General features: G+C 49.0%; 1 protein-coding gene across 3 annotated transcripts in view; it reads right to left on the reverse strand.

Moving 5' to 3' along the window:
- MAP6 (microtubule associated protein 6) overlaps nucleotides 1–16,860 on the reverse strand; it is a 65,195-nt gene that overhangs the window by 17,696 nt on the left and 30,639 nt on the right. The gene's annotated exons all lie outside the window — the stretch shown is intronic.

The following is a 16,860-nucleotide window of genomic DNA, read 5'->3' on the forward strand; positions in this document are numbered from 1 at the left end:
CCTGCTCCTGGTTTCTCATCAGCTGTTTCTGATCTGCCAGAGCTAGATGGTAGATGTCCACAGGAGGGTGAGATAAACGCAGCTGCTGAGGGAGGCTGTAAGGGGTCATCCTGCTTGCTACACCCGTGGGATTGAATGCTAAAGCTCTGCAGGGCAGCTTTCATTGGGAGCCCGGAGAAGCTGTGTTGGGGGAATGGAGCAGTTAGTGTGCATGTAGCTGTGGAGTTTGGTGCTGCTAAGAGTCTATTTGATGAACTTCACCAATCACTCCCTTCTTGGGGGTTCAGCAATAAGCACCAAGAACAAGGAGGCCATAGAGCAGAAAAGAAAAATCCAGGTTTCTAGCTCTGACAAGCTATGCGGCAGACCCATCCCTGCTCCAAGTCTTAGCTCCCTTAGCTGGGGGAAGGTTCTTAAACTATCTTTCTCCCAAGACCCTCTTAGCTGATAAAGCCAGTTTGGCAACACTGAGCCATTTACTGGCTGTTTTATCGTTATTTAATGCATAAAAAGATATGGTTTGTTTATTTGAAAGGTAGAGTTACAGAGAGCGAGTCACACACACACACACATACACACACACCTTCCATACTCTGATTCTGATTCATTCTCCAAATGACAGCAATGGCTCGGGTAGAGTTAAGTCAAAGCCAGGAGCCAGGACCTTCATCTGAGTCTCCCACATGAGTGCAGGGACCCTCTGCTGCTTTTTCTAGGCACATTAGCAATGAGCTGGAATTCAAGTGTACTCAGATCAGTACACACAGGGGATACTGGTATTGCCAGTGGCAGCTTAACTAGCTTCACCACAGTGCTGGCTGTCATTTGATTTCTTGATGTCTCTGGGGGAACTGGCTTAAACATGAAGACAAAGACCACTGTCTCTTAAGACACCGTTCCCTAATCTTCAAATGCATGTGTGCAGTAAAGCCTGGGCATCCACCCAGAAGCCCCATCAGCTTGGACTCAGTAGCCCTAGACCCTGATGTGTCTGCTCTGCCCTGCCAACGGGTCTGGTATGGATCGCCTCACTGTTGGTCTTCACCCAGTCATTCATTTGCAAGATGTCTAGATTGTTTCCTGAGGGATATCAGGTTACTGAACAGGTCAAAACCCAAACAAGTCAGAGCTGACCTTGAACCCAAGGGGTGGGAGGCAGAGGAGTATGAGGGTACTACAGGGCGAGTCAGCCGGAGCAAAAAAAGCAGTAGCACAGCCTGGAGTAGGAGTCAGAGAAGGTGGGGTTCAGGTGGGCTGGGGAGCACACACAGAAGCTCACTGGCAGTGTGGTCCTCGGGATCCTGCAGGCACTAGAGACTGTAGGCAGATCACAGAGGTCCTGGGGCCAGCCCAGACATGGTCTGGCCTGTAACAGGAGGTGCCTAAGATTTTAGGCTAAGAATGCACATGACCAGATTTGTTTTTCCGAAGAAAAGTTTGGCAGTGGTGGGTGCGTTGGTGGGCAGACAGGAGGCCAGAAGCCAAAGGCTAGGCAAGAGACTGTGCAATGAACCAAGAGGGGACCTGAGGTAGGATGGTGGCTGTAGGGGGCAGAGGAGAGGTCACTGAGCCAAGAGGGAGATCGGACAGGACTTGACAAGCAGTAGTTGAAGGAGGCAAGGGCTAGGGAGGCACTGAGGAGAGAGGCCGATGCCAGGTCACTGGCTTGTGGGTGGTAGTGCCCACACACTGATGTGGGGAGATTTAGAGGGAACTGAATGTGGATTGAGACCCACCTGGCTCTGCCCTCTTCATTGAGGCTTATTTGGATCATGTCCTTGCAGCCCTTCCTCCCTTCTCCACCTTGCTCAGGTTCAAGCATTGCTTATAACCTAACTTTTGCATACAGGCCAAGGGCTGGCCCAGGGTATCTATGGGGTGGCCACCGTTACCTGCTAGACACACCTGAACCTCCCTTTCTTTTACTCTCAGGAGTCCACGCCCTGCCTGTCACATGGGCTCCTAGATCTTGGGCCTGGACTTTGTAGAGCCAGTCTACAAGTAACCTGGCATAATGGTGGAAACCTTGGCTCTCTGCCTCTACCCCTGCTGGCTTCTGGATTAGGACAGAGATGGGTGCACGCTGGTGCTGAGCACTGTTTCTGGTTGGCCCCTTGCAAGCAGCGGCCACAGTGGCCTACAGCATTCTCTATGGAACATGTTCCTACAGGAAGGTTTCTGCAAACCCTGGTTGGTCTTAAACAACTTCCATACATCATCCTCACAAACCCTTCTTGATGAGTCTCATAATATAGTCACTGTAATTAGGGTAGCCTGAATTCCATCTCTTAGAACATTCTGTGAGCTCCTCCATAAAAATTTCTTTCAGCCATGTGTGACAACTGATCATAAAATGCAATGATAGCATTAATGACTCCTGCCTTTTACAAGATGAAGAGTTTCCTGGTTTTGTTTCTGTATTTTCTCTGTAACCCTAACGATAACCCTGAGCAGGGGATAGTGGTACACCCAGCTCATAAAGAAGGTAACTGGGGTGCAGTGAAATGAAATGGCTCATGTGAGACCTTGGAGTTGGCAAGTGAGTCCAGGTCAGTGAGAGGTCACAGACTGTGAGACCAGGGCAGGACACAAAGCTGTGGGGTGCTCAGCCTGTCCTCGCTGGAGGGTGATCGTGCAGGGCTCTGCCCTGCTGTGTGCAGTGCCAGGGAAGGGACTACTATACAGCATAGACCAGGCTAGGCCATGCCTGAGGCTTTCCAGCCCTGAGATGCTCGACTGAGAGCAACGCGGGTCACACTCTTGGGGCACTGCTTGCCAGGAGCTCACGGGCTCCTCTAACATAATCTCCCCTTCCTGTGCAACTGTATTTCCACTTGACTCTTTTTCCATGCATTCACTTGTCACCTGCCAGGCACCAGGCATGGGTGTGGCTTGTGGCCCATGGAGATGAGTAAGCCACGCTTGAGGTGTCTGGAATGAGTCAGGCCCTGTCTATGTGTGCTCCTAAGAAAATGTACCAGGAGTCCCAAAGATGGGGCCTCATGTCCCAGTTTCCTTGCATTACTATGTGTAGAAGTCACAGCTGCCAGGGCCATCTCCACCTGCCAAAGGCCCCCTAGCCCCTCCATGTCAGAACCCTTGGTGGACTTGTACACAATGCTTGCAGGGGCAGAGAACTTGGCACTGTACCAGCCACCAGTGGGAAGGCATGCTATGGACAAGTGGGCCCCTCGGTTCCTCATTTGTGCCAGCAAGCATCGCTGGGGAGAAGTGGGGCTGCTTCCTCTAAAGAACGGCAAAACTGGTCCAGTTGGAGCCATCTCTTAGAGATATGGTGGATAAGTATGTTTGGCACCGCTCCTCCGGCACCTAGAACAGCTGTCAGGTTCACAGTGGCTGTTAACATGGGACTCTGGGCCTCTGCCCAAGTACACAATCTCCAAAGAAAATCAGTTCCTCTTGCCCAGCCCTCTGCTGCTGCCTCACTCAGGCCTCAAGGCTCCCCTCCCTAGGGCATCAGGTCCACCATATCTATATCCTGATCCTTGTCTCCTTACTTCTGGTTTAGCTGGCCCAGAATGTGGAGTAAATCATCCCTGGCTCAGCTGGGAACCTACTACCTCCCCTCTAGAACATGCCCACCCATTCCGGTTGCCCACAGGATATAGTCTGACTCCGGTCTCTTCTAGCTGCCATGTGTGATGATGGTTCCCTGGGAAGTGGGCAGGGCCCTGTGGCCTGGCCCCACACATCCAATAAAGATTTCACTACAAAGGACTAAATTGGTCTAAATACTGACATAAGATGCATTCCCCCTCAGCCTTTCCAACATTCTTCATTGTTGCCTGTCATTTAGCGAACATTCTCTGGGTGCCAGGCCCTGTGGGAAGCTCTGTAAAGGCATCCCCTTAAGGGGTCTTGCAGCAGCCCATTGTGGGTGTGGCGGTACTTGCTGGTGGGAGCTCTGAGCCCTGCCCCTCCCCACCACAGGCTGAACTTCTCATGCTGCTTCTTCCTGCCACACTCCTTCCCCCTCTCCTCCAGTTGCTGAGCTACTACAAAGCCCGTGGAGGGGGAGTTAGGGCTCTCCTCCCATGGTTGCTCCCCGCCTAGCCCCACAGTAAGGCAGACACACACAAATGGTGTGGCTCACGGCAAGACAAAGCCCAAGAGTGCTGTGAGCAATGTAGGTCAGACAACAGAGCAGCCTAGATCCCTCATTAGAAGACAGTCACGCCTCCCAGTCACAAATCTGAGCAAGTGCACCTGCTGTGCCCGTGTCATGGGATGGAGACTGCCAGAGGCTAACCAGGAGAGCAAACATGGAGCCTGGGCCAGAACAGAGACGGCAGGTCACCAGGTGCAGGGCAGGCTCTGGAATGGCAGGAAGCAGGGCTCCAGCCCAGCTTGAACCCCACGACTAGCTCCACATCAACTCTTTCAACGAGGGAGTGAGCATGAACCCTATGTGCAGGACTGATATGGAGGCTAAGTGTGAATGTAATACAGGGATTGTTTATCTGTATCAGAATTACAACTCCAAGGTGGGTAATTGTAGAATAAATGTGTTGGTTTTCATTGCAAAATTGCCTGCTCAGGAGGCGTGTGTGCAGGAGGAGATGCAGCTCCTGCCTCCACAAGCCATGTGGTCATGCTGTCGGATGGGGAGATGCAGACACTGCCCAACCACGCTAGATTCTGATAGCAACGGTTGGCCCTCTGGTGCTCACAGTGGGTGACCCGTGGGCAGCAGCTTCCAGTACCAGGCTCATTTCTGAGTGCACTTCAAGTTAGACCGGAACAAAGTAGCATTCAGGGAGTGCCTGATTAATCCAATCTCCAAGCCTTGAGGACCTGCGGTAAACAGCTGTAGGCTTTTGAAGGCTCGGGCCCACTGCAGCATGTTTGTTGGCAGTGATTCAAGCGAGAGTCTTGAACAAGCCAATTATGGGTGGGGAGACTGAAGACAGCCAAGGGTGAAAGACCCAGGTCCCAGGGGGAGGAAGAAGGCAAGGGGTGGGATGGGGAGCACGGAGAGTGTTTAGCCCTGGAGAGAAAGTACTGTACAAGGAAAAAAATGGAGGCTGTTCTTTCATTTCATTTGAAAATACTTGACATGGGCAAGAAGTCACAAAAGGAGAGCCGTAGGAAGAGGATTTGCCAGCAGTGAGGAATGCCTGGGTTTGACAATTGGGTCCAATTGCTTTTTGACAAAAGCGGGGACTTGGTGGGTTACTGCCAACTGCAGTCACGTAAAAACTCTATTTCCCTTCTCATTAGCCCCAGGTTTATTTATCCTGTATTGAAATCCTTGGGAAAAAAACAAAATCTTAAGCATTCTTTGCTTTGTGGAGAAGGCGGTGCTTGTCAGTCTTAGTGGTCCAAGATCTTTCTGTGGATTTTCATAGGTGGCTTGGTTGTCATAGAAACAGATTAAGCACTGTCTGTGCTTGTTACATTAAAACATTCTTGGAGAAGGGGAACAGGCTCCCCACCAATGGGGAGCGCAGGGGGAGGCTGGCAGTGAATGAGGTGCCTAGGGAAGTAACAGGTTCAAGAGAAAGGAAACCTCATTGTCCTAGAGGTGCCTAGAAGGAGGAAGGATGTAGCTGCCCAGGGAGCCTCCTCCCTCCTTTTAGCAGGAAGCATCTGTCCTCCTGGCCAGAAATGACTGGGCCAGAACAGGTCTTTTAGTTCCATCTGCACCTGCATCTGCTTGGGTGTGTCTCTCAGTTGCTTTTGTGTGAAAAGGAGAAAAGAGAATCAGGCAGGGGTGGGGAACCTTTCTCCTGCCAACGGCCATTTGGCTATTTTTAACATCACTTGTGGGTCATACACTATGATTAACCTAAAATTCAGCCTGTGGTTCCCTTGGCTAGACCAAACCAGATGGTCTTGTGGGCCTTCCACAGCCTGTAGGCTGGATGTTCTGTGACCCTGAGAAAAGGTCAGTGGGGACCAACAGCAGACGGAAGATGTCTCTCTGCCTTTCAAATAAAACGCGTTAGAAAGTGTCAAGCAGGAAGGCTGGGCGTGGTTTCTTCTCTTGTATCCCCCTCTCCTCCACATACAAGAAGAAAAAGAAAATGTGTAAATAATGGTCTCACCCACTATCCACAGATGCTTGATCCTTCCCACCCTGATCAACTATGTAAATATCATCAAAAATTAAATTTAAAAGAGTGCTAAGCATACTGCATTGTGCATTTAGTAAAATATTAATTAAATCTAAGTTGTCTAAATATTTTTTCTCTGTATGGAAAGTAACTATAGCTTTTAGTTTTTTAGTTTTTAATTTTAATTCTTAAAATTTTTATTTATTTTTATTGGAAAGGCAGATTTACAGACAGAAAGAGACAAAGAGAAAGACCTTCCATCCGCTGATTCATTCCCCAAGAGGCCACGACGGCCAGAACTGAGCTGATCCAAAGCCAAGAGCCAAGAGCCTCTTCCAGGTCTCCCACGTGGGTGCAGGGTTCCAAGGCTTTGGGCTGTCCTTGACTGCTTTTCCAGGCCACAAGCAGGAAGCTGGATGGGAAGTGGGGCTGCCGGGGTTATAACTGGCGCCCATAAGGGATCCCGGCGTGTGCAAGGTGAGGACTTTAGCCACTAGGCTGCCATACTGAGCCCAGCCCTAATTAAAAACAAACAAACAAACAAACAAACAAAAACCATTTATTATTTGAAAGGCAGAGTTACAGAGAGAGAGAGGTAGAGACTGAGATACCTTCTATCCACTAGTTCTTTCCCTAACTGGTTGCAACGATTTTACCACTACACTGGCGCTGTAATTAGTTATTTTTAAACAAATAGAGATGCTGCCTTCTTTAGAGCCATGCTAATTTACCCCTTAAAAATGTAGCTCAATTATAAGGAGTACTACACACAACCTTATGTCAGCAAATTTGGCGATATACATGACATAGGAAAATTCTTAGAAAGATACAAATTACAAAACCCAACTAAACAAGAAACAAAAATCTGGATAAATTAGTAACTTAAAAAATCTTTCCTCAAAGCAAGTCCAGTTCCAAGTGGCTTCACTGGTAACTTATATCAAGCATTAAAAAAAAAAGAAGAAGCACTAATGTTAAGAACTGCATCCAAGGAAAAAAACAAAAGTAAAACAAACAAACAAACAAGCAAAACCCCCACAAAGTCAGAGGAAAGGGGAACTGGATTTGTGGCATAGTGGGTAAAACTAATACCTGCAGTGTCAGCATCCCAGATGCTCCACTTCCAACCTAGGTCTCTGCTAACACGCCTGGGAAAGAAGCCTAAGATGGTCCAAGTGCTTGAACCCCTGCACTTACGTGGAAGATCCAGATGGAGTTTCTGGCTCCTGACTTCAGCCCTGCCGAGCCCTGAGGTTTGTAGGCATTGGCAGGATAAGCCAGTGGGACACAAGATCTCTTTGTCTCTCCCTCTCTCTGTAACTATGCCTTTCAAATAAATATGTAAATCTTAAAAAAGAGGAAACGTTTCCCAATACTATTCTGACATCCTTACATCAAGCCAGTCAAAGGCATCACAAGGAAAGAAAAGTGTGGGTTAATGCACCTTATGAATATGGATGTGAAAGCTCTTAACAAAACATGAATGGATTGGGCCTGGTGCAGTAGCCTAGGGGCTAAAGTTCTTGCCTTGAACGTGCCAGGATCCCATATGGGCACCAGTTCTAATCCTGGCAGTACCGTTCCCTGCTTGTGGCCTGGAAAAGCAGTCAAGGACGGCCCAAAGCCTTGGGACCCTGCACCCACGTGGGAGACCTGGACGAAGCTCCTGGCTCCTGGCTTCATATTGGCGTAACTCTGGCCGTTGCAGTCTCTTGGGGAGTAAATCATCGGACAGAAGATCTTCTTCTCTGTCTCTCCTCCTCTGTCTATATATCTGACTTTGCAATAAAAAGAAAATAAATCTCTTTAAACAAACATGAATGGATCAAGTCCAAGTCCAACAACAACTAAAAAGATTTCAGCACCATGAACAAGTTCTTCCCAAGACTACAAGGCTAGTTTAACATTCCAAATCAACTGATGTGTTACATTGTCTTGACAAATAACAGAAAGGAAAGGGCATTTACCTCTGTGGGTCAAGATGCCTGTTGGGCCTGGGTTTGAGCATTGGCTCCACTCCTGGTGGGAGCTTCCTGTTTATGACTGCACACTAGCGCGGAAGGGTGGGTGGGGAGTCTGTGGGGCAGGGGCACAGGGATGGTTGCCATCCTCTGGGAGTTCTGGACTGAGTTCCCAGCTCCTGGCTTTGGCCTGGCCCAGCCCTTAGGGACTGACTCAGTGGGTGGGAGTGCTCTTCAGATTATTAGATGGATGGACCGCCTAGTGCGCTAGAAAGACAATACTGAGAATGTGCGTGTGCTGTCTCTCTAGTGTACAGATGTCATGGCTAGTCTACTACAGAAAAGGAATTCACGGTGTATGGAAAGAAGAAGCAAAAGTGTTAAAACATAGAACATAATCTTGTATTTACGAAACCCTCAGGAATCTAAAGAAAGGAAAGGAAAGCTAGTTGGGACGGTATTTGGCTCTTAAAGCATTGGTTAAGATGTGTGGGTTCAGCTTCCTAGACTTTGGGAGGCAGCACCGACGGCTCCAGTCATAACCACTGTTGACCATGTGGGAGGCCTGGATGGCGCTCCCAGCTTCCGGCCACTCTGGGAATGGACACTGAGTGAGTGAACGAGCAGTTGGGAGCTCTCGCTGTCTGTATGGCTCTAGTAAAACAAACAAACAGCTAAAAAACAAGAGGGTGAGTTTAGCAAGGCTGTTGTAACAGGGGAAAATAGAAATTTAAAAAATTCATTCACCAGTAACATTAAAATCAATGAAACACTCAGGAATAAATATAACAAAAGAAGTGCAATGCCCACATCCTGAAAATTACATAACGTCCCTGCCAGATATTGTGGAAATGTTGTAAGTAAAGAGATAGATAGTATCGATAAACTAGAGCGTTCAATATTGTTGAACTGACGGTTCTCTAGAAATATATCCACACAATTAAAGCAACCCTTGCCGAAATCCCAGCAGGATTCTTAGCAGAAAATGCCAAGCTGATCTGATGATTTTTATGGAAATGCAAGAGATCTACAACTACCAAAACGACTGTGAGAAAGAAACAAAGTCTGCGCATGTGCACTACCTGGCTTCAGACTTGGATGAAGCTACAGTAAATCAGGTGTGTGACTGACAGACACAGACGGGTATGAGAAGAATAGAGCTCAGCAACTGAGCTGAGGTCAAGTAGACAGGAGTGTGCGGAGGCTGGCGCGTACTGACTCACAGAGCTGACTCTGAGGAGTTGGGTGAGCTGATGGTTCAACTATTGTAACTGGAAATCAGCCATGTGAAGGTGTTCAAATCAGAAAATTAGCCAATAGTAATGGGCCCAGCACGAAAGCCTAGTGACTAAATCCTCACCTTGCATATGCTGGAATTCTAATATGAGCGCCAGTTCATATCCAGGCTGTTCCACATCCTGTCCAGCTGCCTGCCTATGGCCTGGGAAAGCAACAGAAGATGGCCAAAGACTTGTGAGCCTGCACCCACATGGGAGACCAGGAAGAAACTCCTGGCTCCTGGTTTTGGAATAGCTCGATTCTGGCTATTGCAGCCACTTGGGGGATGAACCAGCGGATGGAAGATCTTTCTCTCTGTAAATGTGCCTTTCCAATGGAAAAAAAAAATCTTAAAAAAAAAAAAACCCTCAACAGTAAGAGAATACAATTTTAAAACCTGAATAATATTAATAGAAAATATACAAACGACAAATAAGCAAAAAAAAGAAGACTCTAAATCTGCTGTGGCTTGACTAAATCTCAGAAATCATTAAATACTATAGAGCATCACACTGCATACCAGGGGATCCCTCTGATGCCATTTTTGTTCCATGTAATGTCACATTTGCTTCTTGGTGCTAATGACTCATTGGAAGTGATGCCTTTGGTGGCCCACACGACTTTGTCTGAAGCCGTGGAGGGCCCCCAGGCACCCTAGGAGGTGCTACCTAGCTGCGCCATTGGGGTAGCAGGCTGGTGAGTGAATCACCACAGTGTTTGCCTGGTGCAGCTAACCTTGCATGTGTTCCAAGCTTTCTTTCTCATGCTGTCTCTTTACTTTGGGCAAGCTGCTAGCTCTGAGAGAAGTAACAGACCTTCTCAGTGGTGTCAGAGCCTGAGAAAATGGGAGACTGTTTTCAGGCCATGAAATCCAGAGAGGTTTCCTCCAAAATAGGATGGAGGGCCCGCCTTGTGCAGCTGGAGCATGAAATGCAGTCACGTGCCTGGGCCAGCACCCAGGCGGCAATGATCGGTGTGGAGGACATGTTAGCCAAAGGCCAACTGAGAGCAGGGATGCCAGGAGGGCCACAGCTATGTGGCATCTATGTCCTCTCTCCACAAGGCAGGTGGCAGCTCTTGCGGGCACTTGCTCTTCCCCTTCACTGTGCAGTGAGGCTGGAGGCTGCTGGATCCTGCGGAGGCGCAAGATGCTCCATCTTCCCTGAGAGGTCTTGGTCAGTCGGGCTAACCTGGAGCCCAGGCCTGGCCCAGGCACAGCTCAGGCTCTGTAAAGTGCCCTGCGGACACTTGAAGTGCTTTCATTCATCTATACCTGCACGGCCTGACGTGGCCTCGTGCTGTTTTTCTCCTTTTTTCTCTTGTGGGGAAATTGCTATGTCAAGATGTGACTCAAATATAGGCAAGGAAAGCAGAAAGAAGAGGCTGGAGATAGCGGCCAGCGTAATGTATGGGCACACCAGGAGGAGGGCCAGAGTCCTTGGCCAGGCAATTGTCTACTGCCAGCCAGGCCCCTACCCACATCCTAACTAGGCAGCCAGCACATACATGTGGCCTGCGGCAGGTACTTAGCAAACATTTAAAAAGAAAAGATTTATTTTATTTTTATTTGAAAGGCAGAATTACAGAGAGAAGGAGAGATAGAAAGACCTTCCATGTGCTGGTTCACTCCCTAAATGTCCACAATGGCTGGAGCTGAAGAGCTCTGAAGCTAGAAGCGAGGAGCTTCTTCCAGGTCTTCCATGTGGGTTCAGGGAAGCTCTGCTGCTTTCCTAGGCCACAGGTGGAGCAAGTGGGACACAAACCAGCATTCATGGGGAATACCAACGCCACGGGGGAAGCTTAGCCTGCCCCTTAGCTAACAGTTCAAATACTGTCTGATGCTTCAAGCCTCTGCCGCTTATCTTAGGAGCCTGCTTGAGTAGCACGGTGACTTCAACTGGCCCTTATGAATCCTCAGCCGAGTGGGGGCACAAAGGGGTGACCTGGGGTCCGAGGACAGCACGTGCTGCCCCAGGAGTCTGAGGGTGGCTTGAGAAGATAAGCATGGGCTCTGAGGCAGAGGAGGGGAGGCCCTGCCACGTGTCCCAGCCCCTAGCTATGCACAACTCCACGCAGGAGGAAGGTGCCTCCCAGACTCAGTAGGATCACCTGGTGCTTGGGAGTGGTCCTGAGTGTGCGGTGTCATGTGAGGAACCCTAAAAAAGGCCTGGCCTTGGGGGAAAGCATTTACCCCTCCTTCCCATCAGGGCCCTTGCTGGCTCTCTCTCAGCTGGTCAGACATCAGACCTCAGCAGCCTGTGCCTGAGAAAAAGCAAAGAGGGTCGGCAGCATGCCAGGTGCTTGGCAAACTCCTACCGTCATTTTTTACTTAAAAAAATTGTTCATACATGTTTCTTAAAGGATTTATTTATTTATTTGAAATGCAGAGAGAGAGAGAGAGAGATCTTCCATTTGCTGCTGTTCACTCCTTAAATGGCCACAATAGCTGAGACTGGACCAGGCCGAAGCCAGGAGCCCAGAATTTCATCCAGGTCTCTTACGGGGGTAACAGGAACCCAAGCACTTCCGCCATCGTCTGCTGCCTCCCGGGGCACAGCTGCAGGAAGTTAGAGTGGAAGTGGAGTAGCCAGGACTTGAACTGGTACTCTGATGTGGTATGTTGGTCACAAACAGTGGCTTAATGTGCTGTGCTGGTCACAGTGCTCACTCCACACTCTCAACTTTAATCTCCGTGAGAATGGTTAAGGTGGCAGATTTCCTCCACTTCAACATATTTGTTTCATTTATTTGTTAGAGAGAGAGAGAGGGAGAGAGATCTCACATCTGCCATTTTACTCTGCAGTTACCTGTGTCTCTATCCAGGCCTCCTGGCTGGCAGGGACCTGACTCCTTGAGCCATCACCTGCAGCCACCCAGGATGTGCCCCCATATTGTAATAAGAAGGAAAACCAAGGATCGGAGAGTCTAGTGATTTGCTCAGGGGCACACAGCTAGTAACCAAAAGGACCAGAAATCAGACTGAGATTTTCCCCATTACTCTGCGTTAGTTACTTTCTCTATGAAAAACAAACAAAAGCACACCCCACAAGTTTTATCTTATTTAAATATCAAAATAGAATCTGACACTCAATCTCCTGTGTAAAGTAATTATGTTTCCAGAAGAGAGGCGCACGTGGCCTGGTGGCTGACATGCTTAGCCTGATTAACTAGCCTTTGCTGATTCCGCGTCTGGAGGATTACAACCAGGCTCCTCAACCAGACCTGCGTTCTGGCCCAGAACAGGCCTGCTTGGTGGGCCAGTGACCACCCACTCTCCTCCCCCAGACAGCTTACCCACACCCCTACTGGTGTTTGGTCTTTGCCACTATTGTTCCCTCTTTCTACATGCTCCCCCAGTTCTCATACTTTTTGCTTGACTTCACTCACATGTCATCTTTGTGAGTCATTGCTGACCCCCAGGCAGGCGGAGGACCCCACCCAGTGCTCAGAGTACATCCCATTCTGCTGTGGTCTCCCTCTGACAGGCCCATGGCCTCTTCTGGAGGACAGGAATGGTATCTGGGTCCCCAGAGCCTAGCCCAGGGCCAGCATGCAGCAGGCACTTGGGAAGGCTTTACAGAAGGGATGTGACTGTTGGGGAATCACAGAATGACCGAGCTGGATGCCACATTAGAGTTGGTAGGGACAAACAAGGTGGGGAGGGAGAGCGGGGCCAAGTCAGAGCTCAGACACACGTGGCTCTGGAAGGAGCAGCAGCCTCACTCAAGGTCTCAGAGCAGAGGACAAACACAGCAAGGCAGTATGACCTGGGCTACTTTGCGACAGTGGGAAGCTGAGGAGAGGAGACAACATTGCTGACTCACGCTTTCTTTATATAGTGATGAGCTGAGTTACAAATGCATTGTCAGAACTACTGAGAAGTCACAGCAGCAATTGTAGGACGGTCACTCTTTGCTGAGGGCCTGGTGTGTATCAGGTGTTTGGCATTCATCATTCAATGCTCAGAGCTACCATTTGGCATGGGTATAGTTATTTCCCATCTTATAGATGAGGAAACCAGGCACAGAGAGGTGAAGTTATTTGTCTTAGGCCTCAGAGCAACTGAAATTCAGGCACCCGCACGTAAGTGTCTAGCGCCAGGTTAAGCCTCCACCTTGGATGCCAGCATCCCATATGGGTGCTGGTTTGAGTCCTGCTGCTCCACTTCTAATCAGGATCTCTGCTTAGTATGCCTGGAAAAGCAGCAGCAGGTGGCCCTAGTACTGGGTCCCTGACATCCTGGCTTCTGCCTGGCCCACCCTGGGCCATTGCAGCCACTTTGGGAATGAACTAGTGGGTGGAAGATCTCTCTCTCTGTGTCTCTCCCCCTCTCTCTTTAACTCTGCCTTTCAAATAAATAAATCTATCTTTTTTTTTTTTTAAGGGAAATGAGTGGATTATGGTCTCAATGAGGGCCAGAGGAGAAAAATGAGTGACTTGAATTGCTGTTTTGAGAGGTGCAATGGCTCAGAGAAACACAGGGGGCTGAAAGGCCCAGAGCAGGGCCTGAGTCTGCAGTGCAGGCCGGTGGTGGAGTCTTACTGTGTTGAGGGACTGACAGCATGTATCACTAGTTCAGCACAGGATTGCTGTCCTACTGACTTCCTCTCCTTTTTCCTTAGCAAAGCTAGACTGTGTGGAACCTAAGGGGAAGCGACCCAGAGCGGGGGGTGAGCACGCAGAACACCACAAGCTGAGATCCTGAGCTGTCTGTGCTCTCAACCACCTAGCACAGAAGCTGCAGGCATGGCCTCCCAACCGCGAGTGATGTTAGTCCAGCTTTCCGCTTCTGGGAATGTAGGACCATTAAGGAAACCCCAGGGGGACGGGAGTGGCCTGGTGGACAGCCTCACAGCAGCTGGCCCCACACAGGCCTGCCTCTTAATCAGGTTTCTGTAAGGGACAATGGAAGAGATAACCCAGTTAGTGACAGGTGGGGACCAGGCACCAGGATGCTGATTGTGGGAGAGCCAGTGCCCAAGACCTCCTCCGTGGCGTGACCCAGCACAATCACTGACGCTCAGTTGTGCATCCGCGCCTGCTGTGTGCTCTGGCCCTGCAGTCAGAGGGGGGGGGATGGTTAACACAAGGACAAGAAGATAAGGCGGAACTTCCCAGTTAGAAACTGATTTGTTTTGAGCTGAATCATGGCAACAATGAAGGCAGTGAGAGTGGCTGACCTTTGGAGAGCCTTCTGAGTGGGAAGCAGGAACTGTGTGAAGAACACATCGTGCATTCATGCCCAGTCCCAGGGAGACAGGCTCTGTGATTATTCCCATTTTACAGATGACAAAACAGGAGCTGAGTAGGGTGTAAGGCTCCCAACGTTAGACAGCAATAAGTGAAGAGGCTGGAGTTAGCAAGAATAATTGATAACTGTTTAAAAGGGAGGTTCTGGAGGCAGTTCCACATTCCAAAACCAGGCACCAGATCACAAGGCAGGATTTTCAAACGAGAGGCTGAGCATAGTGGGGAGGGCAGGTACTAGCACGAGCTCTGTGTACCATCAATGGGCCACTTCCTCCTTGACATGAACTCAAGAGAGGGTCAAGGACACCTGGATATTTGAGACTGCGTTGTGGTTTAGAAAACTAAAGCTTCAGAAGATGGCTGGCCTGCTGGGCAAGGAGCAGCACAGAGAAATGGCTGTGCACATGAGCTTCCCTGCATCAGCCATTTTGCTGGGTCAGATGGAGTCCAGGCGGCTGGCTCAAGGGGAAAACAGATCTCACCAGAGAGAGGCTGGGGGGCTGCAGCATGCTTAGCGCAGGGAGGAGCAAGTACAGGATGAGCCAGAGGGGTTCACATGTCCCCAAAGACAATGGCAATGGCAGGGAATCTCCAAGTAACCCAGCAAAGCACCCACAAGAGACAGAGCCCCAAAAAGTGTTTACCTGCTGCATGAGGGTGCACATCACCATGCCCACCCTTATTCAAACAAGAACTCTCCTGCTTCCCGAAACACTGAGCTTGGGAAGGCTAGAAGCTGAGGGAGGGGACCAGGGTGTGTGTGTGTGTGTGTGTGTGTGTATGTGTAGGGTCGGGGAGAAGGAAGATGGGAGCCTCACTATGGGCTTCATCTCAGCAGCAGGCCAAAGCAGCAGGAGAGAGAGAGGTGTGAACTCTAGTTCCCTGACATTTTGATTAGTGGACATTCATTCACTAGAGGGCTTCTATTCACTGACACTTGCTCAAGGTTAGACTTGCCCAAACACTGTGCAAGTTTCAAGACTTGCCAGAAATTTCATGTAAGAGTATAGAAAGAACTTGTCCCACAGCATTATTTGAAAGAGATAATAGAAGGCAAAACTAAGGTCACCTTACAATTAGTTCTATGAGTTCTATGTATTCAATGTAAAATTTACATTTGCAATTGGTGAAAACTTACTGTATACCAGATGCTTTCATAATGGGTTTAAAAGCTTGATCTTCAAGATAGCAGTCATAATTCCTATTTTACAGACTGGAACATGGATGTTTAGGGAAATAGAATGGAAAGTAGCAGCGCTGAGATCTGAACTGTACATCCGCCCAGCCTGAGTCTTCCTGTTGTGCTTTTGTTTGAGACTTGGGGGAGTCAATGTCAGCCAATGGAATGGCATTTGCAAGGTGGGAGCTCCTGCTGCACCCTGCGCTAAGTACACCTGTGCTCTTCACATACGGTGCTTCTACCTCTGGACCAACCCATCGTACGCTGAAGACACACTTAGTAACCTAACCAACTGAACAGGATAGCTTAGCATAACCTACCTGAACTTTGCTAGAACACTTAGCCTGCAGGACAGCAAAACCATCTAACAGAGCCCACGGTTCCTGCTGAATGCTTTTCACCTTGCCATCATCAGAGAACTGAAAATTCCTAAGCTGAACCATTAGATTATCTGCACATTTATTCTTAGTTAATTTTACTGTCATGCATCCAATAAAGATTTTGCTACAAAGCTGAAAGGCTTTGCTCTAAATATTGACATAAAATGTATCCTTTATTTTGAAACCAAAGGGATGGGAAGGAAAAGTTTATTCCATAGCTTTCATCACTGGATCATCTGTCAGGACATTAATATAAATGGTAGCAGATAACCAGACAACTAGTTCAAGAACTGGACGCAGGTTTATAAAGCAAGGTTGCTGACATGCTGGCAGGAGATGAAGGTGTACTATTTATAGGGAGCTGTTCATCAAGGGCGGTGGGGGAATAATGAGGGAGCAGTGTCACCTGAGAAGCAGAGGAAGGGAAGAAGAGAAAAGAAGGCAACAGAAGGCGGGGGTGGGGAGTGGGGGGGAGTAGGGACACAAGGCTTGCTGACAGAGGAGCCGAGTCTCACACTTTGCATAATTTTGTAATTTACATAGTGGGAGGAAGACAATGATGATGTCTACCTAGGATCCTCAGCAATGACAGACCTAGAGCAACGAATGGCCAGGATCCACTTCGTGAAGAGTGCTTGGCAAAGTGCGCTGTGGGTGTGTGAGTGTGCCTTGCTCTGTGCTGCCGAACTCCTCACCACCTCCACCACTACTGTCTTCTTCACGGTGGTCTCTTA

Source organism: Ochotona princeps, chromosome 4 (assembly GCF_030435755.1).
Source record: "Ochotona princeps isolate mOchPri1 chromosome 4, mOchPri1.hap1, whole genome shotgun sequence".
NCBI classification, from domain to species: Eukaryota; Metazoa; Chordata; class Mammalia; order Lagomorpha; family Ochotonidae; genus Ochotona; species Ochotona princeps.